Raw genomic sequence first — 23,843 nt, 5'->3', positions numbered from 1 at the left:
AAAAGAAAGTAAAATAAAACTAAATAAACATAAAATAAGATAAAAACCAGAGCATGTGGGTGGATTAGTCAGTTAAGTGTCTGCCTCTGGCTCAGTCATGATCTCAGAGTCCTGGGCTGGAGCCCCACATGGGGCTTTCTGCTCAGTGGAGAGCCTGCTTCTCCCTCTGCTGCTGCCCTGGCCCCTGTTTGTGTTCTCTTCTCTCAAGCTCTCTGTCTCTCTCTTAAATAAATAAATAAATAAATAAATAAATAAATAAATAAATAAATAAATCTTTAACAAAATAAAATAAAAACTATGTTTTCTTTGTTTTATTTTCATATCAATAATGCACATAGAAGTTTCCCAATGCCAAAATGGAACATGGTGTGATAGAATGCAAGCTGATAAGAATGAATGAAACCCCATTCTTCAAGAAGCAGCAACCTACTAGCTTGCCATATGGCTTGAATTCTATTAATTTATCCCCTTTTTTTATTTTTTTATTGGATTGCATAAGAATTTATGAGAGTTACTGCTTCTTTTTCTTCTTTTTGGTTTGTTTATACTGCTGTAAATAATTTTGTAGAGTGATTGCAATTCTTCTCATTGACTGTATTTTCTGAGGGCTCATTCTAGGAAACTGATGTTTAAGTATAGTGTATTAGATATGAATTTTCCCATGTTGTTCATGCCTCTTACTACATTGTCTTTCTTACTGTCAATGGCTATAAGTATCATCGTTAGTGAATTTGGCTAACAGTCTTTGGAGCAGATGAGATTTTAGCTCACTCCTTGATAGCTGCATTGGCTCAGTCTAAGCTAAAGTCTTATTTTCATTAAAGGGAGCAGACATGCTGAGGAAGAAGGTGCTATTTTTACATAGGGACTTTTTCTACTGAAACCACATGATAACACTATGCTGTTAAAATGATCTCAAGCATGCTGAGTTAGCTGCAGAAACAATATGCGTGTTGCCAAAATCAAGGCAGTACTATTCTGAGCCTCCTCTAAGGTCCTCTAGCTCTCCTTGGTGGTCATGAAGAGGAGACTGGGGAGGAGCTGGTGGGAATATACAGCGTATAGGTAAAGTGAAGGTCACAGTTGTCACAGTTACCTCTATGAAATTATTCAAAATCTTGGTTATTGCCACCAATCACTGAGATATGAAAAGTTTTGTTACTCAGTCATTTGCATATTACTGTTATTCATTTAGTATTCTAGATTTTTTAAAGGTAAGGATAGCATAAAACAGTCCCTTAGAAACAGAAGAGGTTTAGACAGAGGCCCTCCTACTCTAGTAAAACAAAAAGCAATAATAATAGTAATAATATATATAATTATAATATATAAATATAATGTCCCACTTAGCATTTTACAAAAATTATTTCATTTAATCCTTACAATAATCTTGCAAAGCAGCTATTATCTCCATATACAAAAGGCAATGCTTCCTTTTCTTCCTTTCCTGATAATAACTGTCATATTTTAAGTTATACTCAAGCTAGAAAGTAATTGAGCTGGCATTAAGCCTAAGTATAAATACCTAGCTCCAAAATCTATGCTTTTTCACCAGGCCATGCAGCATCTCAGAGGATGACATAGAATTAATAAGGAAATTGGGCCTCTATCATACAGTATTTTTATTTTTCATTCTTCCTTCTCCATATTGAAAAAGTATTAATGAGAATGAGTTACAACACATCAAAAATGGAAAAGTAAAAATTTCCCTTCTTGGTGGTCTTCAGTTGCTAAATGTAAATCACCTTTAGATTTAGCTTCCCTTGTCTTCAAATACTGGAAGATTCTTTCCTCAGCCATCCCAGAATTTGAATCAACTACTTGGTCACAGACAGGTTTATACTTAATAGAAAATCTTTGGGGAAGCTCTTGAACAGATAAAGATGTTAACGCATAGAAACTCACATCATGGGAACCCTGGGTGGCGCAGCGGTTTAGTGCCTGCCTTTGGCTCAGGGCGTGATCCTGGAGACCAGGGATTGAATCCCACGTCGGGCTCCCGGTGCATGGAGCCTGCTTCTCCCTCTGCCTATGTCTCTGCCTCTCTCTCTGTATGACTATTATAAATAAATAAATTTTTTTAAAAAAAGAATACAACATACTAACCACTTAAAAAAAAAAAAAAAAAAAAGAAACTCACATCACTTCCCTTCTGTCTGTAAAGCAGACTTCCTTTTGTGGCCAACATATTTCCCACAGTCTTGTGCAGATTTGGGGTTTTGAATAAGGAGCGCTCTAGCCACTTGACAGGGAAGCCAGAGCTTACAGCTACCAGAAATGAATAGCTCTGGAATATGGCAGAGGATGGGAAGATGGGACCAAGTTAGCATGTCCAGGATTTGGGAAAAATTGGGGAAGTTTGCAGAGAGATGAAATGAAAGATCTGTGGATTAGCCGCCAAATATATGAGAAATGGAGAGAGACTTAAAGAAAGAAAAATTTAAGACACTTACCAAGTGTTATTAATAAAATCCCAACTCGGGGATCCCTGGGTGGCGCAGCGGTTTAGCGCCTGCCTTTGGCCCAGGGCGCGATCCTGGAGACCCGGGATCGAGTCCCACATCGGGCTCCTGGTGCATGGAGCCTGCTTCTCTCTCTGCCTATGTCTCTGCCTCTCTCTCTCTCTGTGTGTGACTATCATAAATAAATGAAAAAAAAATTTAAAAAAAAAAAATAAAAAAATAAAAATTAAAAAAAAAAATAAAATAAAATAAAATCCCAACTCCACAGTCATTTCCCTAAAAAATCTTCAAAAAGATATTAACTGATGTTCAATTATTTTTAGAGACTGAACTGAAGTTTTTTTTTTTGCTAAGACTAGGCCATTAGGTGACTTAACTTTATATGGGCTTTACTCGCATAGAACCATGAGATGTTGAAAATATTTGCAAAGATACAAGCAAAAAATATATGATGGACATAATGAGAGAGCTTGGAGTCAGATGTAGGGAATTCCGGCCTTTTAAGAAAGAGGGAATTCATTAGCATTTTGCAGGCTCTATGCCTATGCAAACAGGATTGGATTTACCTACTGAATGTGTATATACTTTGCACAACAAATCCTTGTGACAGTAGTAAGTAGGGAAGGTGAGGGAAAGCCTTCTGCTTTCTAGGAGGATGTTCTCTCTGGATCTTCTTTTTTTAGCAAGAGAAGAGACCTTTATAACTATCGAAATTGTCCCAAGACATACCAACCTTGGATAAAAATAGAAGCATGTTAACATTAACAAAACAGTATTTCTTTGATTCCAGTTCTCACTATTACAGAAAACTCATATCCCCTCAGAGTCTTACTTAAATTAGCCAAGTTTCTTTAAAATGTTATCTTCTAAGAGATCTTAAAGTATCCATTTTAGGGCACCTGGGTGGCTCAGCTGGTTGAGCTTCTACCTTCAGCTCAGGTCATGATCCCAGAGTCCCAGGGCTCCCCCTCAGCAGGGAGTATGCTTCTTCTGCCTGCTCCTACATCCCCCCCGCTGTCTCTCTCACTGTCTCATAAATAAGTAAGTAAATAAATAAAATCTTTAAAAAAAACAACAAGAATCCTTTTTTTTTTAAAGATTTTATTTATTTATTCATGAGAGCCAGAGAGAGAGAGAGAGAGAGAAGCAGAGACACAGGCAGAGGGAGAAGTAGGTTCCATGCAGGGAGCCTGATGTGGGACTCGATCCTGAGACTCCAGGATAACGTCTTGGGGTGAAGGCAGGCGCTAAACTGCTGAGCCACCCAGGGATCCCCCAAGAATCCATTTTAAACTCCTTTATTTTGCTCCTTTCCAGCTGTGGCTGCCTATGGTGGTATTTATTGCAAAAGTTACCAATGTGTCAATGATTTTGTGAAAATTGATCTTTGCACATCCATGTTTAACAAGCATTTTAGCACATTTCTCAATCTTTCTTCATTTATAGTTAAGCAAAAATCACTTTTGATTTATTTTAATTTCACATGAAGTAAGAGGTATATAGAAAATGAGGGAAAATCTTAAACATAAGGTTGAGTTTAGCAGAAATTTATAAAAATCCCATTTTGCAGTAAATTCCAGAAATTGCAATAATTTCCAGGTCTTAATTTTTTTGGAGTCTATTCTAATGGCTACCAAATAGCTCCACAGTTAGCTATTTCCCACTAAAATATCTTCTCCAGAAAAATTTATCATAAAATTAATTTATATTTGGTAAAACTTTCTGAAGTTTTTCTTCTTGGCAAATATCAGAGAAAATGGCTAAATGGTAATGAGTATTCGCATTATTATTGCTTTAGGGTGTGTCCCGTCTTTGGTGAAAATGACTGAGGTTCAAGTATTACTCTTTTGATGTCTTCTGGCAATATAAAAGCATCATCTTTGGTCATTTCAATAGTTTATATCTACTTAATGGTTTGAAATGTCTAATAATATTTCACATAAAAAATTTTGGGGGGGATCCCTGGGTGGCGCAGCGGTTTGGCGCCTGCCTTTGGCTCAGGGCACGATACTGGAGACCCGGGATCGAATCACACGTCGGGCTCCTGGTACTTGGAGCCTGCTTCTCCCTCTGCCTATGTCTCTGCCTCTCTCTGTGCATTTCTCATGAATAAATAAATAAAATCTTTAAAAAAGAATTTGGGGGGACACCTGGGTGGCTCAGAGGTTGAGCCTCTGTCTTTGGCTCAGGGTGTGATGCCGGGTCTGGAGAATGAGTCCTATGTAGGGCTCCTTGCAAGGAGCCTGCATCTTCCTCTGCCTGGATCTCTGCCTCTCACTCTGTCTTTCATGAGTAAATAAATAATATCTTTAAAAAATTTTTTTTCACTAACTAGTGAGTACATCTTAATAAAACTACAACTCCTGCAGAGGTACTCATTTGGTAACTACTAAGTTATATCACTGATGTAATATTTTCTTGATTTGTTCTTGGCTTTAAAACTATTAGCAATTTTACAAGAATAAAATTTTCTTTTAAGGATGGTATTCAAAGTCAATAAGATATTTTGCATATAAACTAAAATTTGCATGTAAACAAAAGTACCACACAACTAAAAAACAAATTGTCACACAGAATAGCAGAATTGAAGTAACTTGAGTTCTATTTCTCCATCTTTAAAGTTTCTGTACTATCATTATTTACTACACATCAAAATGTTAAATGCAGACATAAAGTACCCTAGGGGTTGGAGGACTCACTAGTAAAAGAAACGTGTGGGGGCTGAGTCCATGTGTATCAAAGGCAAACTGGGTAAAAGGAAGTTCTCTGAATTCATTTCTATATGGAATACAATGTTTACTGAAGAAAATGTACTAATTTGAAGCTTACTTATATATTAAAATCCAACAGCAAATGAAGCAATTGTTTAGAATTTAGGCCAACAAAAGATTTTTTTCAGGGAGGATAATTTTATCATGGACATTGTTTACAATTGCAGAGAATGGTCACATAAAAGACAGATCAATTCTTAGTTGTTTTTTTTAAAAGATTATTTATTTATTTATTCACAGAGAGAGGGACAGAGGCACAGGCAGAGGGAGAAGCAGGCTCCATGCAGGAAGCCCAACGTGGGACTCGACCCCAGGTCTCCAGGATCACACCCCGGGCTGTCGGCAGCACTAAACCGCTGGGCCACCGGGGCTGCACCAATTCTTAGTTTTATTATAGTTTTAAAATTATCTAAACAAGGCTCCCCCTTACTGCCTATCTCAGGAAGGCCTACTTCATGGCTCGGCTCTTGATAAGCTGCTGGTAAAGTGCACCTCAAAGATTTCTGCAGCAAGCAAACTGTAGGTAATTTTGAGTTTGACAGCTAAATTAGTATAACAAATATAATACATAAATATTTTAAAAATATTAAAAAATATAATAAACAACTAAATTAAGTGACTATAATTAATTTTTTAATAACCATAATAAATATAATGGTATATATAACTTTTTTAAAGGTTGGGGTTGTGATAGTATTGTTGATTAAAAAAATTAAAAAATGCAAATTGAACACCAATAAAATATAAATTTATAATAAAAAAGTCAAAAAATATTTCCTCAGTTTTAAGACTTTTGTTATTAGCCAAGTTTTTGTGAGAGAAGTCATTTAAATATGTATTATAAATGCATTGTATAAAATTGCAGCAAATGCTCCCTTTGATTTTCTAAGCATCCATCTCAGTGCATCTCGGTGGAATGATCTTTAAGGCCCTTTCAGTTCTAACAATCTATTATGTTTTTTTGTGACTGAAAGAACTGTTTCCTCTTCACCTCCCACAGTCCTCTTCCCTTCCCCAAACCTCGGGAGTTTTCTTGGAGAGATTAACCCGTACATCTTTTTGCATTTCTATTATCTCCACAACTGAAGGATGTGAAGGTATGGGCTCAACAGTAAAGGGCAAAAAACCATAAATACTAAAGTATTTTCCGGGTCTTTGTGAGCCTAAAAGTGTCCATGGAGAGGTAGATTGCTCTGGAATGGATCCCATTTCTTATGTAATGTTAGTTCTCAAAATACAAACAAAGGGAACTGATACTTCCCTGCATAAAAATGTCAGGGAAAGCTACCTCCTTCCTGGGAAGAAGTAGTTCTGAAATTATGTTGCATATGTAAAAAATGGATTTTGACTTCACTGCTTCTGAAAATTAGTCTTTGTCCTTGGAAAATGGGGTGTGTGTGTGTGTGCGTGTGTGTGTGTGTGTGTGTGTGTGTGTGTGTGTATTATGCAACAGATACCCACAGGACTAGCCCAGGGGATGTGAAAGTGTAGCTTCACCTTACACCTCACACTGGAGGGAAAACTTGAAGTGGTTCACATTTGAGTCTTAAAGACTTCCTTCAACTGTCTTGCTGAAGGCACTGAATACCACTCTGGACAGAACAGTTGCACTCTAGAAAATATACTTCTGGAGATTTCTGGGTCCTTACTGATTGGAGGCCAGGTGAAAAGAGAGATGACACTCAGGGTAAGACCCGATCCTAGGGGTGTTATCATTCTCCTACTCCTCCTTGTCTTCCTCCTCCTTATGTTTTAATTAAGATGTACTCAAAAAAGACAATAGAGTAACAAGTCTCCATATTCCCATCACCCATTCACAACCTTTGACTAATCTTACCCCACCTTCCTGCCTCACACACATAACTTAAAAGTAAATCTCAGGCACAAAGGATTTCATTCTCAACTGAAAAATTATTATTTTTTTTTACACGATCATCGTATTCTTATCCTTACCTAAAAATTTAATAGTAATTTCTCAAACTAGGGGATCCCTGGGTGGCTCAGCGGTTTATCGCCTGCCTTTGGCTCAGGGCGCGATCCTGGAGTCCCCGGGATCGAGTCCCTCATCCGGCCCCGGCATGGAGCCTGCTTCTCCCTCTGCCTGTGTCTCTGCCTCTCTCTGTATCTCTCATGAATAAATAAAATATTTAAAAATAAAAAAATAAAAATTAATAATTTCTCAAACTCTCAAACATCCAGTCAGTATTCATATTTTTGATTGTCCAATAGCTGTCTTTTAAAAAAATATTTGTTTGTTTGAATTAGGATCCAAATAAGGTTTATACAATGTGAATGATTGATCTTTCTAATAAGTCTCTTTTAATTTATAAGACACCCTTCCATCTTTTCTGCCTCATTGGGATGGAGTTTTCTAAAAGGAAAGTTAAGGTTGCGTTTAGGAAGTATACATAAAAACAATAATGTCTAATAATTATGAGTATAGTAATAATAATTCCTTAATAAACATGTACTTTGTTTCCATGCTATATGAGGTACTTTACACATAAAATTCATTTAATCCTCATGACACCTCTATGGGTTAGGAACTACCATTTCCCAGTTTTGCAGTTGAGGAACTGGGCACAGAATTCAATAACTTACCATAATAGTTTGTAAGTGGTGGAGGCAGGATTTGAATTTAGCTCTTAATCACACATGCTTCTTAACAGCTAAAATTGATCTAGCACCTACTAGTTTCCGGCACTATTCTAAGTGCTTTACTTAAGTTAATGCATTTAAACCTCACAGCATCACTGTGAGGCCAACAGGATCATGGTCCCCATTTTATAGATGGGTAAGCCAAGGCCCAGAGAGTGTAAGCAGCACCATGCCCTTCAACTCTGTGATTACACAACTAACACATCATAGAGTTGAGATTTAAACTCAGTTGTTTCCTGCCATAACCTTGGCTCTTAAACATAGGTACTTGCTTACACTGCCATGGCTGTCCTAATATTATTCTTTTCTTAAATCCACTCTAAACGTCAGTTCGAGAAATTTATAAATGACTTCCATCTCTTCAGCCCTGGAAGCCCAGTTAGTGCCCAGCTACAAGACTTTATGAGCCCACTCAAAAGATCATCACTGTCTCATACATTGTTCTTCCCTTTCTTCTATCTTTTCTCTCAGCTTTTCCCTTGCATTTTGAAAACTTGTAAAGAGTAGGATCCCTGGGTGGCCCAGTGGTTTAGCACCTGCCTTAGGCCCGGGGAGTGATCCTGGAGTCCCGGGATGAAGTCCCACATCGGGCTCCCTGCATGGAGCCTGCTTCTCCTTCTGCCTGTGTCTCTGCCTCTCTCTCTCTCTCTCTCTCTCTCTCTGTGTCTGTAATAAATAAAATCATAAATAAATAAATAAATAAATAAATAAATAAATAAATTCCGTTTAAAAAAAAAGAAAACTTGTAAAGACTTTTATGGCTAAGCAATAGCTGTACTCAAGTCCTCCAAAGCTCTGCAAAGTCAGGCTGGGTCCAGGCAAACCTCAGTTATAGCAGAATAGTCGAGAGACCTATCTATCTACTTTGGAGGTAGAGAGTTGTTTCAGTTCTGGGACCTGATCTCCACAGTTGCCAGAAAAAATATGGGGCCTCTTAGGAAAAAAACATTATTAATGGCTGCTGAAAAGAATTAATACATATTTAATTGAGGTTGGAGTTGTTAAAGAATGATTTTTTAATTAAAATCAAGACTCTTGGCCCGCAAACGCCGCGGGCCCGTGGGGGGGGGGGGGTCCAAAAAAAAAAATCGACTCTTGTATAAATACGAAATGAACACTGCCAAAGATTTTCTAGAACTCTTTTATTAATGAGGAAACCAGTAAGATGTTACAACCAATTTAAAGGAAAATCTGAAGAACAGATACTTAGATACTCCGTAAATTGGGAATCAGATAATGAAGTTGCTAATGGATACAAAACTTCATAGGCCTATAAATGTAAAGGTTAGAATTCTCTTTTCTGCAGGGGAAAATCAAATGCATCTTTACAAAACAAAACCTATTTGCATCTCTGTGGACAAGAATCATTTGCATTACTATCAGTTTTCTACAACTTACAGAGTTGTAGAGTAGCCTGCCCAGTCAAAGGCAGTGAAAGGCATGGATCACTATAAAATCAGATAGGCCCTAAAAGCCTTCCAGACAACGTCTAACTGTCCTTCCAAAGGACACCCGATAATCTTTTGCCCCTTTCAAAGTCTTTCACAAGTTTTCCTGATAGTTTCATAAATAAAAACTTATTTATCAAGTACAGCAATCAGGAGAGATTATTTCTTAGATAGATTTTTTAAAATGGTAATTATCACATAGGATCTTTGTTAGCCACTCTCATGCCTCACCTCCCTTTTCTCTTAAATTGTCTCTTTTAAGATGTCATCGTGGAAGATTTGATCCTGAAGTAATATAGAAATCTTTAATATTTTATCCAACAAAGTTTGACCTAAAAAAAGTGAGTATATTCCTGTTGGCAGGTGGTTTACCCCGGATAGTTTCATACCACCTACAGAAAGTTGATTACAACTCCCCTGTTCCCTGCAGTGTAGTCTCAAAATCAGGCAAATGAAGGGTGATCTCTTGGCATACTTTATATTTATTGAATTGCACTGACATTTGCTATATCCAACTTTAAGTTAAAAATGTTGGTAAGTGGATAGTTCATCTGCCTAGAAACTTCACTCTGCCTTCCTGTTTTAGTAGCAGAGTCCATATGGGGATATAAAATGTAACCCCTGAAGTAAATTTCACATTAACCCCAGTATGTCTTCCCAGCCTCCAGGATCCAGATACGCTTGAGGCCGTGTTCTATACTGCTGGCTCAGAGCTTCAGTTATGCCAGTCAGTACTGTTTCCTCCCACTTGCCTGGATCTTCTTTTCATGCCAGAAGCCAGAACATTTCAGAGTCACAGTGTCAAAGCATCCAGGAATTTCCCTTGGCTCAGGGGTAAGGGATCATGACCATCAGCAGCCAAATATCAAAGTCCATACCCAGTGGGAATGATTATCCAAGCAAAAGTGAACACGAGATACAGAAACTTCAAACAGTAGCATAGGAACAGCCTACGGGAAATAATTCTCAAGTTAAAGTACAATGAGACACTATCCCTCTCACAATATTGGAAGATATCTTAACAAGTAAAATATCCAGTGCTAATATGAGGGTGTGGTGTATTGGTGAAGACCTTTGGGGAAATTAAACAGCTCCATGATCGAGAGCCTTAGAATTTCACACTTCTTGATCCACCAAGTCCTCTTCTAGAGATAATTCAAAATATAGTGAAAAGTTTAAGCATTAAAAGGTGTATTCCAGTATTATTTATAATAATAAATTGAAAGCAATCTAAATTCAACCATAGAGATTAATAGTAGTCATTTGTATATATTTTGAAATAAAATGTGAATATTGAAATAATGATTGTGAAGAGCTTAAAAACACAGGAAAATTTGTAATAGTAGAATTTTTTTAAAATATTTTATTTTTGGGGATCCCTGGGTGGCGCAGTGGTTTGGTGCCTGCCTTTGGCCCAGGGCGCCATCCTGGAGACCCAGGATCGAATCCCATGTCGGGCTCCCGGTGCATGGAGCCTGCTTCTCCCTCTGCCTGTGTCTCTGCCTCTCTCTCTCTCTCTCTCTCTCTCTCTGTGTGACTATCATAAATAAATAAAGAAAAAAATAAAAAATAAATAAAAGATTTTATTTTTAAGTAATCTTATACCCAATGTGGGGCTTGAATTCACAACCCTGAGATCAAAAGTCTCACTCTTCCGACTGAGCCAGCCAAGCACCTCAATAATACAATCTTTTAAACAGTTTTTACTGTGATAAAATAGCAAACACATATAAAAGTATAGAGATTAGCATTATGAACCCTCATGTACCCGCTGAACAATTATCAACACAGCAAATTAATTTCATCAACCTCCTCACTCTCATCCCCAGATTATTTAAAGCCAATCTGAAATATCACATTATTTCATATGAAAATGTTTCAGCATGTACCTCTCAAAGAAAGAATTCCTTTAAATAATTTGCCACCTAAAAATTAACAATATACTTGTCAGAAAGTAGAGCGTTAAAAAACAATATTCCAAACAAATAACTACCACTGTTACATTTCCTTTATCAGTTCTTTTGACCTTATAATTAATTCTAGCTCCACTGGGTCTTGCATCAGCACTCTGGATTTACAAAGGTATCAGCTGCTTGGGATGCCTGGGTGGCTCCGTGTTTGGGCATCTGCCTTCAGTTCAGGTCATGATCCTGGAGTCCCAGAATTGAGTCCCACATTTGGCTCTTTGTGAGGAGGCTGCTTCTCCCTCTGCCTGTGTCTCTGCCTCTCTCAGTGTGTCTCTCATGAATAAATAAATAAAATCTTAAAAAAAAAAGTTATTAGCTGTTTGTCCAAAAAACAGAGTCCTGGAAATCCTGACTCAGAACACTGGTATGGACTAAAAGTTGTCTAAGGGCTGTCTACTCAGAAGCCTTGTATTTAAGGGTCCATTTTTTTGAAGTATCAATAGTTTGGAGTACCTGGTACTGTCCTTTCCTGGAGGCTTTAAGACTTTTGTTTCAAAGTTCCCATTTGGGGCAGCCCTGGTGGCTCAGCGGTTTGGCGCCGCCTGCAGCCCGGGTCGTGATCCTGGAGACCTGGGATCGAGTCCCACGTCAGGCTCCATGCATGGAGCCTGCTTCTCCCTCTGCCTGTGTCTCTGCCTCTCTCTTTCTGTGTCTCTATGAATAAATAAAATAAAAAATCTTTAAAAAAACAAAACAAAACAAAAAAACAAAGTTCCCATTTGTAGCTTATAATTTAGAGATGAGCCTTCAGGCAAGCATGAGAGAAAAGGAGAAAATACCCCTAAGACTGAATGAATGGCTATGGTTAATTTACCGGGGTAACTAACAATACCAGAATGGAGAACAAAGTAATCTAATATGTGCACGTTTCACAGGGTTTGATCAACCTCTCCCTGAGGCTAAGAAGGTCAAGGATGGCAGGGCAATGCCAAATCTTAAGGACCTTCCTATAAAGTGTACAGCCTCTGAAATATTTATATTAATAACATTTACCTCTACAAAAGTTAACTTAAAGAAGGCTGAGCATCCCTTTTGATTGGACTACTCTTACTCTACTCTTTAATAAGTTATTGAGCTTATTAAACAATACGGAGCTACCAGAAACACCAAACCATTCCTGACATTATCTTTTCTTATAAGGTTGAAAAACAAACCTTTGTGATTTACCAGAGGTTCTTTGGGCATCGCCAAAGCAGTTTTAGGTGTAAAAAAGACATTCTGAGAATTTTATTTTTTCTGAATCTGAATCTTAGGAAGGCAAAAGCAATAGATTTAAGGGAAGAGATTTGGTCCATGATTAAGATCGGATCATGAGTGCTTGAGATAAAAAGTTTAGTTACCTATTCATTAAAGCAACAATATAATATTTTAAAATAGACATAGAAGTGTGTAAAACAATTTTAAGGAATTTTGGCTCTTTTAGATGTGAGGAGGCTGTTCTTTGTTCTAAAAAAAATGATCAAAGACATGATAAAATCAACACAAAATACAGAAACTTATTCTGGTGCAATATAAATCTCTGCTATCTATGTGTATTACACAAAAAGTGAATAATAACTGCTTATTACTCCTTGTTAAGAGCTCTAAGACTGGTTTATCATTTTAATGGAGAGTAAGCCAAATTCTATTTTTGCATTAATTCAATATTTTGCAATAAAGAGTTCCAAGTTTCTTTTAAAAAAAAAAAAATCTTTTGAATGAGCCCATCAAATCTAAGAGAACTTTGCCAAAATTTTAACATATTTTATTGCTTCTTTTTAGACAACCACGACAAATATGGTTTACTGAAAGTAAATTTCTGTATCCATTCAAGTTTTGTCTTTCCTAATGCTATTTCATGTTCTGGAATACACAATTTCCTTTAGGAGGAAACCTCACTTTTTCTTTGAAAAACAAAACAAATTCCTTTACTTTGCAATCATTTGTTGTTCTTCTTTTAATTATTTCTTACACAATTGTCGTTATTGAAAAAACAAACAATTGTCATTATTGTTCCTAATATGGCCTGAATCACCTATGTTAACTATAACATTTAAACAAACTAGCCCCTATTTTACAGAAGAAACTGGAGGATGAGTAATTGATAGAGTGTTCTATACAAGCATAAATAAGCATGTTTATTAACATAATCTGAAGGTTAGCCACTCCCTAGTACAATAAAACAAACAAACGTATATATATTTAAAAACTATATTTATTAACCAATATTTTAAATTTCTACCTTAGAAATAATCTAGGTATCCAACGATTTAATATTAGTCCCGTATTTTAAAGTTAAGTTAAAGTTATTAGAAATGCTAATTTTAGCTAACATGTTATAGAAAATGACTGTTGATATTAAAAAGATTGTCAAAATTATAGTTCACTTTGGTTAGACACAAAATTTTACATTCATTTTTCATAATCATTATTATTATTATTATTATTTAAGATTTTATTTATTTATTCATGAGAGACACACACAGAGAGAGAGAGAGAAGGAGAGAGAGAGGCAGAGACACAGGCAGAGGGAAATGCAGGTTCCATGGAGGGAGGTCAACGTGGGACTTGACCCCGGTCTCTAGGATCAGGCCCTGGGCTGAAGGCAGCGTTAAACCGCTGAGCCACCAGGGCTGCCCAATCCTTAACATTATTAAATAGTAATGTTAACTTATTTCATCAGTAAATTTGTGCAGGAAGTAGCTGAATGAAGTTCAGAAAACAAGCCTAGATCTTCTAAAAAATAAAATGTACAAAAATATTTGCTACTACTCAGATCAGGGGAAAAGATACAGATCATTTTCGTTGTGGTTTTATTTTTTGTTTTTTGGGTTTTTTTTGATACAAATCTTTTTATTCAGACCATTATTAAAACTAGTCTGATTTATCCAAAGAGTCATCTTAATCATGTGAATTTAGATTATGTATTATATATATGTATCTAGGTTATCATATAAAATGCTTTTAAGTAATCGCTATACCCAACACGGGGCTCAAACTCAGAACCCCAATGTCAAGAGTCATATGCTCTATTGACTGAGCCAGCCAGGCACCCCTGAGTTGGCACTTTCTGGAACAATTTTTGTGAAAAGCCTAGAATATTTAGGGTATTAGAAACTTCATTTATTTTCTAGGAATTCTGGAAATATTATTAGATACATGTAAGCATACTGTAGGCATAAATAATTGGTTATCCTATAAGTCTTTTAAAATAGTTTTTTTTTTAAGATTTTATTTATTTATTTATTTATTTATTTATTTATTTATTTATTTATTTATAGAGACACAGAGAGAGAGGCAGAGACACAGGCAGAGGGAGAGGCAGGCTCCATGCAGGGAGCCTGATGTGGACTGATCCCAGGATTCCAGGATCATGACCTGAGTCAAGGGCAGATATTCAACCACTGAGCCACCCAGGAGTCCCCAGAGTTTCTTTAACTTAAAAGACATTATAATTGGGCACCTGGGTGGCTCAGATGCTTAGGTGTCTGCCTTTGACTCAAGTCATGATCTCTAGGTCCTGGGATGGACCTCTGCAACAGGCAACCATCTCAGTAGAAAGTCTGTTTCAACCTTTCCCCTCTGCCTCTTCCCCTGCTTGTGCTCTCTCTGTCTCTCTCTCTCTCTCAAACGAATAAATAAAAAATCTTTTGGGGATGCCTGGGTGGCTCAGCGGTTGAGCGTCTGCCTTAGGCTCAGGTCGTGATCCTGGGGTCCAGGGATCCAGTCCCCCATCAGGCTCCCTGCAGGGAACCTATCTCCTTCTGCCTATGTCTCTGCCTCTCTCTGTGTCCCTCATGAATAAATAAATAAAATCTTAAAAATAAATAAATAAATAAAAATTAAAAATCTTTAAAAAAATAAATTTAAAAAGACATTATAATCAATTTTATTACTATCCTTCAGAGTTAAGAAAATATTTCACATACACAGTGAAAGATAAAAGCTTTTTTCAATTACAGAGAACTGGCTGGCTTTATCTCTATAATCTCAGCTACAGGTCAAGAGTAAACATAGAAACAAAAAACTCACCAGTCCAGTTTTCCGAGGACTATGGGCACAAGTCCTTTCTGGTGAGCACACAATATTTTCTTAATTTGATCTAACAAGTAGGCAAATGGACAAACAAAAAGACTGACAAACTGGATTAGCTATTATCTCGTGTGACAGAAAATAGATTCCCATTATCCAGCTGCAAAGATCATCAAATGGTCAGATCATAGAGCCAAATTCCCTATAATAATCAGCCATGTGCATGTCAGAATTATATGTACACAAGGTCCTTTCTTAACCATGGAATCAAGACCTGCTTAGCCGTCCTGGGTCTGGCTCAAGAATGTGACATGGTGCAAACCACAAGTTTTACAAGGATGCTTTTTAGATTATGCAGTTGAGACCAGTCTAGTGGTTAAAAACAAGACATGGACCTACTAGTGACTGGACCTAGTTGTGAAAAGAGGAATATCAGTTCAGATATGCCAGCTCTCCCCCAGATAAGCCATACTGTATAGCATTTACCTATTTCTGTTGTGTAAATTTTCACATAATGGCTATTTTCAGACTACCAGCACAATGCTACTGTCCCAGAATTGGGAAGAGATGAACATATTTAATTCTCACAAAGCAATATGATCTGTTCCAGGACACAACTGTGCTTGACCATAAGTTAATGAAAACACAGTCAAATTAACAGACTTGGCCAAGAAATAGAAAACACACAGACACACACACACAAAATCAGAAAAAAGGAAATCTTTAGAAATGCAGTTAGTCATTTGGGAGCCATTCTGGAAGACAAGTAAAGATGTGCCTGGGTTTAATTAAGACCAAATAATACATGTCTCAGGCCATGTAGCTTAATGGCACCAGAAGGGTAAGTCTACTTGCATATTTCAATGGATCTTCCAAAATGGCCCCAATACTCAGTACTTCAGAACAGCTGATTCTATTTGTTAACATTTCCCACAGTTAGAAAGTTTTTCTTACACTCAGTCAAAAATCTATTTCCTATAACTTCTAATCAGAGAGCTTATCATATTCTTGGGAAATGCACAAAAAAATTGAATCCTTCATCGCACAAATCCTTCTTTTATTCAATAAACTTTAAATATTAAGTACAATTATCTCAGGACTTTAGAGCTAGTCTAACTCATTCATTTTATAGATAAAGAAACTGAGACCCAGAAAGGTTAATGACTTTCTTCAATTCACATAGCACTGTGATTTGTCATATTTGATGGAGTCAGAGATTTTAAAACTTAATAACACATCCCTTTTTGTTCCATAGTTCTATTAATACCTCATCTAAAATGTTTTCAAGAAGCCTCATCATCCTAGGTGTCCTCCTCTTTTTTCTTTGTTTAGACAATATCCCTCCAAAAATGAGGGATCAAATGAGGGATCAATCAGAATTGAATCAAATGCCACAGGTGTCAACCAATTAGTTCAGGGAACAGTTCTGAAGCCTGAATTTATTAATATTTTATTTACCATTTGAACAACCACTTCACTTTTTAATTCATGTCATTGTCAAATACAATTTTTTCAAAAGCTAAAAACCTGATTTTCATAGAAATACAGAGTGACCACAGGTACAAAAACTTAAGTTATTAATTAATGAAAGAACTAGTAGGATAATAAAGCTAATTTTGAAAACATTTGAGGAGCTTTTATAATCCATCAAGAAAGTCAAGTCACATTACAATAAACTATTTTTTTAAAGATTTTATTTATTTATTTGACACAACACACACAGAGGGCACAAGCAGGGAAAGCAGCAGGCAAAGGGAGAGGGTGAAGCAGGCTCCCCGTCGAGCAGGGGCCACTACTGCTCACACCCCTGATATGGGGCTCAGTCCTGGGACCCTGGCATCATGACCTACGTTGAAGGCAGATGCTTAAAACAGTTGAACCACCCAGGAACTTTGCGATGTTATTTTTAAGTTAGATAAAAAAATCTAGTTAAGATGCAATAGAGTAATAAAGCATACGTTTTGAGATTTTTTTTTCCACCACAGAAAAACCATTTGTAAGTAAAAACCTACAAGTTAGCAGGTACCTTCATAGTGTCTGGGCTATAGTCAATAGTAAATAACAAAGCCAAACTCTTCACACTCTCCTAAAAATTAAAAAGTTCAACAGGGGGCCTTGAACAATGTATGACATTGAAAGGACATACAGCCCTCTCTTTTGCTTTATCTTCAAGCATCAAAGAACATTTCCCAATATATTTTTCTTTTTTTTATTATTTTTATTTTTTTATTTTTTTATGATAGTCACAGAGAGAGAGAGAGAGAAAGAGAGAGAGAGGCAGAGACATAGGCAGTGGGAGAAGCAGGCTCCATGCACTGGGAGCCCGATGTGGGATTCGATCCCGGGTCTCCAGGATCGCGCCCTGGGCCAAAGGCAGGCGCCAAACCGCTGCGCCACCCAGGGATCCCTCCCAATATATTTTTCATATGAACCATTGTTTTGCTAGTCTCCTATAACCTATTAAAGTATCACAACAGGGGATCCCTGGGTGGCTCAGCGGTTTAGCGCCTGCCTTTGGCCCAGGGCCTGATCCTGGAGTCCTGGGATCGAGTCCCGTGTCGGGCTCCCTGCATGGAGCCTGCTTCTCCCTCTTCCTGTGTCTCTGCCTCTCTCTCTCTCTATCTCTCTATGTCTATCATAAATAAATAAACAAATCTTAAAAAAAAAAAAGTATCACAGCATAGGACTTTACATTTATCTATGTGAAGTTATTTCCATCTGATAATCCAGTTTATCTTCCTTCCATGTGCAGAATTCTTTTCTGTAATGTCCAAGATAAGTAGCATTCAATGTTGAGGAACTCTCTACTTTGCAAGGTAGCTCAATTTATTTTTAGAAACTCTAGTTCTTAGTGAGGTACTGGCGGAAATATGCTCCCTGTAGTTTTTACCCACTGGAGATTTGAATTAAGGGACAGACAAAGCACGCAGCTCCTGAGCATTAATCAAAAACTGGTGATAAAATATTCCTAAACTCAGCCATTAAATGGTGCCACTCCTCATAATACTGAGGTCATGTAAACCAGTCCTGCTACATGTAAGTAGGTAGTGCTCTCAAAGGGGAAATTTTAAAAAACATATATTCTTCATTTATGCTAAACTACCTTCGTTGAATATTTTCTTTAAAGACTATTTATTTGGGTAGCCTGGGTGGCTCAGTAGTTTAGTGCCGTCGTCAGCCCAGGGCATGACCCTGGGAACCCGGGATCGAGTCCCACATCGGGCTCCCTGCGAGGAGCTTGCTTCTCCCTCTGCCTGTGTCTCTGCCTTTCTCTCTCTCTGTGTATACACTCTCATGAATAAATAAATAAAATATTTTTAAAAAAATAAAATAAAGACTATGTATTTGAGAGAGAGAGGGAGAGCACAAGGGGTGGTGGGGTTTGGGGGCAGGGGGCACAGGGAGAGGGACAAGCAGACTCCCTATTGAGTACAGAACCTGATGTGGGGCTCCTGAGATGATGACCTGAACCAAAGTCAAGTGTTGGAAGTTTAACCGACTGAGCCATCGGGGAGCCTCATGTTGAGGATTTTTGAGAGATGAATTTATAAGTAACACAAGCAGAATAAGGGCTAGTCCCCCAACTTCAACACTTGACCACTGAAGTATGAAGATCTGGTCATCTGAAATTCTAAAACTCAATAATGCCCTGGTATTTTAACTAGGAATAAGTGGCTTATTTTATTATCTAAATCACAAACCCTTTATTAGGTCATGATTTTTCCACTGACATAATTGTAAACTAACCTAAGAAAACTATATTACAGTATTGGACAAAACAAGAAAATGTGTGCCAACATAAAAGTCAGATGAAGGAACTCTTACACATGTTTGGACAGGACATTAAATGATATCCATGTGAGTTACCTCTATTCTACTTTGTGAGTGTAAGTGACTTGTACTATGCAGTTGTGGGTCATACAAAAACTGAAAAAATTGCAAGAAGTGAAACAATTTTTGTTATGTTACCACATATAAGTCCTTTTTTTGAGCATAAAGAACTATACATTTTATTAGTAGAAAAATGATTTCTCCTTCTTGCCATATAAATGTTTAGCAAATAATGAAGGAATACAGGTTTGCATTATTGCCAAATTTTGAGCTCACATGTCTCATTCTAGTTCTGCCGATTGGTTCCATTCTACCATCTGGAGCCATACAAAATAAATTTAATCTGGTTTCCATATGACTGACCTTCAAATACTTGAGAACCCCATCCTCCTGCAGTCTTCTCTTCTTCAGATTAAAGAAGCATGCCCCTCACTGGGAATGGCTTCAAGATTTGTCATGTTCATCCTTACCTTCCTGGGAAGCCATGTCCAAGTGCGATTCCCAGTATCAAACACAACATAACAAATGTCTAATGCCACATTTATAACAAGCAGTCATCTTGCTCAACCGTTTTACCAACTCTGTTAAACAACAAGGGAAGTTAAGGGAAAATAAACATCCCACATCCCTTTCATGGAGTGTCTTAGTCTCTTAAACTTCCTGGAGAAATTAAGAGTTCTCACCAAGCTCAGGGGCACTTAGTCTGGGTCTAGTCAAGAAACAGAAACCACATCAATTATTTCAAGAGAGAAGATTTACTCTGAAGAATTGTTAGCAAGGCAGTGAGCTGTTTTACTAGGTAACTTAAAGGGTAGGGGGAAATACCAAAGCCTCACAGAGTAGTAACTATAGGAAACTGCTACTACCCTGTGTTAGCTTACCTTGTGTCAGGTACTGAAACAGGATTAAACCTGCAAGCATTTCACTAGGGGAAATGCCTGTGTGAAAGGAAACATGAAGGGAGCTGAGAGAGCTGTGAAACTGAGATGTCTAAACCGAGTAAAGGAGAAAGGGATCATAAAATCTAAGGAAGTTTTTGCTAGGCCATAGGAGAGTCATCGGGCTGAAGTTGGCGGTTACGGGAGTCCCAGGAATCTGCCTGGATTTCGAAGAGCAGTAGTCAGGGCCCTTGATTGATTAAGCTTATGTTTGCCAGATAAAATATAGGACATCCAGTTAGATTTGCATTTCAGATAAACAATAAAATTTTAGCATAAGCAGATCCCGAAATATCAAATAGGATGTACTTATATTTCAAAGTTATTTGTTGTTCAAATTCAACTGGTATCCATCCTGTATTTTTATTTGTAAAATCTAGCAGCCCTAACTACACTCTCTATAGCTGAAGGTGTGTGAGGGACATTCTCATGGCTGTCACACACTCATAGGGCTAGGAGAACTATAACAGGTTGGGATTCAAAAGTTAGAGGAGGGTGCTGAGACGACCAAGGAAAGGGTTCCCACCAGCTGGTGCTCATGGTGGGGAGAGGATGAATCTGGTTATACAGGTGCTGGAAAACTATAAAGTGGATTCAACTGCTACTATGGGAAGGAAGTGCTGTTCGGGGATAAAGAAGTGTTGCTGGAATGATGCTCCACAGGAGCCATGAATAGACAGGAAGCAAAGAGAAAACAAACAGGCAAAAAAAAAAAAAAGGCAAAAAAAAAAAAAAAAAAAACAAACAGGCAGAAGCAAGTCCCTCTCCCTCCCCTGGTTTCACAGTCTCCCTCAGCAGCCCCTACTGACAGAGCCTAAGAGGCAGCTGCTGGCAAAGCAGAAATGCAGAACAGAGCATGAAAGACTGGGTCTGAAATTGAAAGTAAAAGCTCAATAACTGACATATAAGCAGAAGATTTCCAAAGATCACATTCAGTTACTGTAATGCTGAAAAATGACTGGCTATTGTCACTATATGATTTCAACATGACCCCAGCCATGATTTTCATGGTTTGTTGGTGATGGGGTTTAGGACACACTACCTTAAAATGTGGCACTTTGGCATATTAAATTTTTTTAATCTGAGTTATCTTGAGAAATAGATGTTGGAAGGACTCTCTTTCTCCCTTAAACCCAGTCATAAGACCCTCATGTGAGAAGTGACTTCTCCACGCCCAGAGGAAAGGAGCATCCTTATCTCTAAATATGGGGATAGTGGGAGGAATCTGAACAGACAGACTTTGCCTTAGCTCATACTTTTGTACTATCACATTTTTCCATGACTTTCCATTTTTCACCAAACCTAGTACAAAAATGTTAAGGTTTAACTGCTTCTTCAGGTCTTCTTACGTAGGCTTTCATTTCATGTAAAATTTATTAAATAAATTTACCAGTTGAATTTGAACAACAAATAACTTTGAAATATAAGTACATCCTATGTGATATTTCGGGATCTGCTTATGCTAAAATTTTATTGTTTATCAGAAATTCAAATCTAACTGGATGTTCTATATCTTATCCGGCAAACCTAAGCTTCTTTCTTTCTTTTTTTCTTATTAGTTTGTCTTTTGTTACAGAACCCCAGCAAAGAACCTAGAAGGGTAGAAGGAAAAAGAGCTGGAGGAAAAGAGATTTTCCTCCCCTATGTTGTTTCACAGGAAGCTCACCAACTCCCACCCACCATTTCAGGTAGATTACATTAATGGCCACCATGACTAGAGACTAGTTTGCTTTCCTTTGAAATTCTCTTCTTTAAAATTCCAGTGAGTTGGTATCGCCAATCGCATCATGAAGATTAGCACAGGCATAGGAAAGAATAGGCAGTTTTGTGTTACATAGAAAATAGCAATAAGTCTAAAAGATTCCAATAAACCTCATTACCCAAGGGAAATTGGTATTACTAAACCGGGGTTATCAATGGATTCTAATTCCTTAGGAAATGGAAGACATTATAAGGTATTATAGAACATTGAGGAAGAGGATATGTCATACTTGTACATGCCTTATGGTTTATAAACAGTCTCCCGGACACTATCTTGTTTTAAGCCCTGTACATGACCACACATGGAGTAGGGGTTTGATGACTGACCTCAATCTAGAATATAATGAACAATCTTTGAAAGTTTTTTTTTTCCCTTTGGAAGTTTTTTTTTCTTTGAAAGTTTTCTAAAGAAAAGATATAGTCGGATCTGTGCCTTAGAAGAGAATTTTGCCAGAGGGCAAAAGATGAGAACTTACCAGTAATTCACTCAAGAAGTAATAAGACCCTAAAAGAAGCTAGTACCTTGGAGCTAACACCAATCCAAAACTAAAGCATTACCTCCAAGACAGAAAAGGGATTTCAAAGGAGATAAAAGGTGTAAAATATTTAATGTGTAATAGGGGAGTTGTATCTAGCTTTCAGTTTTCTTAACCCTTTTTGGCATTCCTGCTCCATTCACATCCATGCATTCACATGCAAATAATGCATATCAACCTTTCAAATGTGAACAGATGGAAAGAAAAATAGAGATTCAGAGCATTTTGGGTGGGATTTATGTGATCCAAATGAATGAGAATAAAATGTAAATAGCTGGGAAAAAAAGAGTTTTCTGATTGTACAATAATTGTTATTTTCATTTCAAGAATAGGGTTGCAAGAATAGAACAGTATCCTCTGCTAATTGCTTCCTATATTAGTTATCTATTATTGTACAACAGATTTCCCCAAAACTTAGTAGCTCAAAACAATAATAAACATTTATTATCTCTGGCAGTTTCTGTGGGTCAGGAATTCTGGAGCAGCTTAGTTGGGTAGTTCTGGCTTGGGGTGTCTCATGAGGCTAGAGTCAAGATATTATCTGGGGCTGTAGTCCTCTGAAGTCTTGATAGGGCTAGAGGATCCCTTTTAAAGAAGGACTACCACATGTGACTTGGTTTTTAGGGGAGGGCTCAGGTCTTTTCCATATAAACCTCTCCCAGGGCTGTGCTAGTGTTCTCATGACGCGGCAGCTGGCTCCCTGCATGCCTCCTCGCCTCCAGCAAGTGATCCAGGAGAATGAGAGCCAAATAGAAGCAATCCTTTTTAATGACCTAGCCCTGTTTGCAGCACAGCATCATTTCTACCACATTCTATTCATCAGAAGCAGTCACCAAGACCAGCCCACATTCAAAGGAGGGGAATTAGGTTCTACCTTTCTTTTTTTTTTTTTTTTTTAAGATTTTATTTATTCATGAGAGACACACACACACACACAGAGAGAGAGAGAGAGAGAGAGAGGCAGAGACATACGCAGAGGGAGAGGAAAGCTCCATGCAGGGAGTCTGATGTGGGACTCAATCCCAGGACCCCAGGATCATGCCCTGAGCCAAAGGCAGACGTTCAACCACTGAACCACCCAGGCGCCCCAGGTTCTACCTTTCGAAAGGAGGGGTGTCAAAGACTTTGTGAACATGGTTTTAAAACACCACACTGGGATGTCCGGGTGGCCCAGCGGGTTACCGCCTCCCTTCGGCCCAGGCTGTGACCCTGGAGACCTGGGATCGAGTCCCACATTGGGCTCCCTGCAGGGAGCCCGCTTCTCCCTCTGCCTATGTCTCTGCCTCTCTCGAATAAATGAATAAATAATAATAATAATAAAAAAACACATTTCTAAAAGAAAAACACCACCACACTTCTTTAACTTAAAACAGGTTTTGGTGTTTTGTGCTGTAAATAAAACTCCCAACTTGGTGAAGAGCTTCACAAAACAAGTGATCTGCGCATTGATATCAGGAGTT

General features: G+C 37.8%; 1 long non-coding RNA gene across 1 annotated transcript in view; it reads right to left on the bottom strand.

Moving 5' to 3' along the window:
• The window catches only part of LOC140612051 (uncharacterized), a 43,145-nt gene extending 41,099 nt beyond the window's left edge, over window positions 1–2,046 (bottom strand). The window contains exon 1 of the long non-coding RNA XR_012013370.1: window positions 1,906–2,046. This is a non-coding gene — a long non-coding RNA (uncharacterized lncRNA). The remainder of the gene's footprint in view (window positions 1–1,905) is intronic.
• Window positions 2,047–23,843: the final 21,797 nt, after the last annotated feature.

This window comes from Canis lupus, chromosome 20 (assembly GCF_048164855.1).
Source record: "Canis lupus baileyi chromosome 20, mCanLup2.hap1, whole genome shotgun sequence".
Classification (NCBI taxonomy): Eukaryota; Metazoa; Chordata; class Mammalia; order Carnivora; family Canidae; genus Canis; species Canis lupus.
This window is presented reverse-complemented; position numbering and strand designations above follow the sequence as displayed.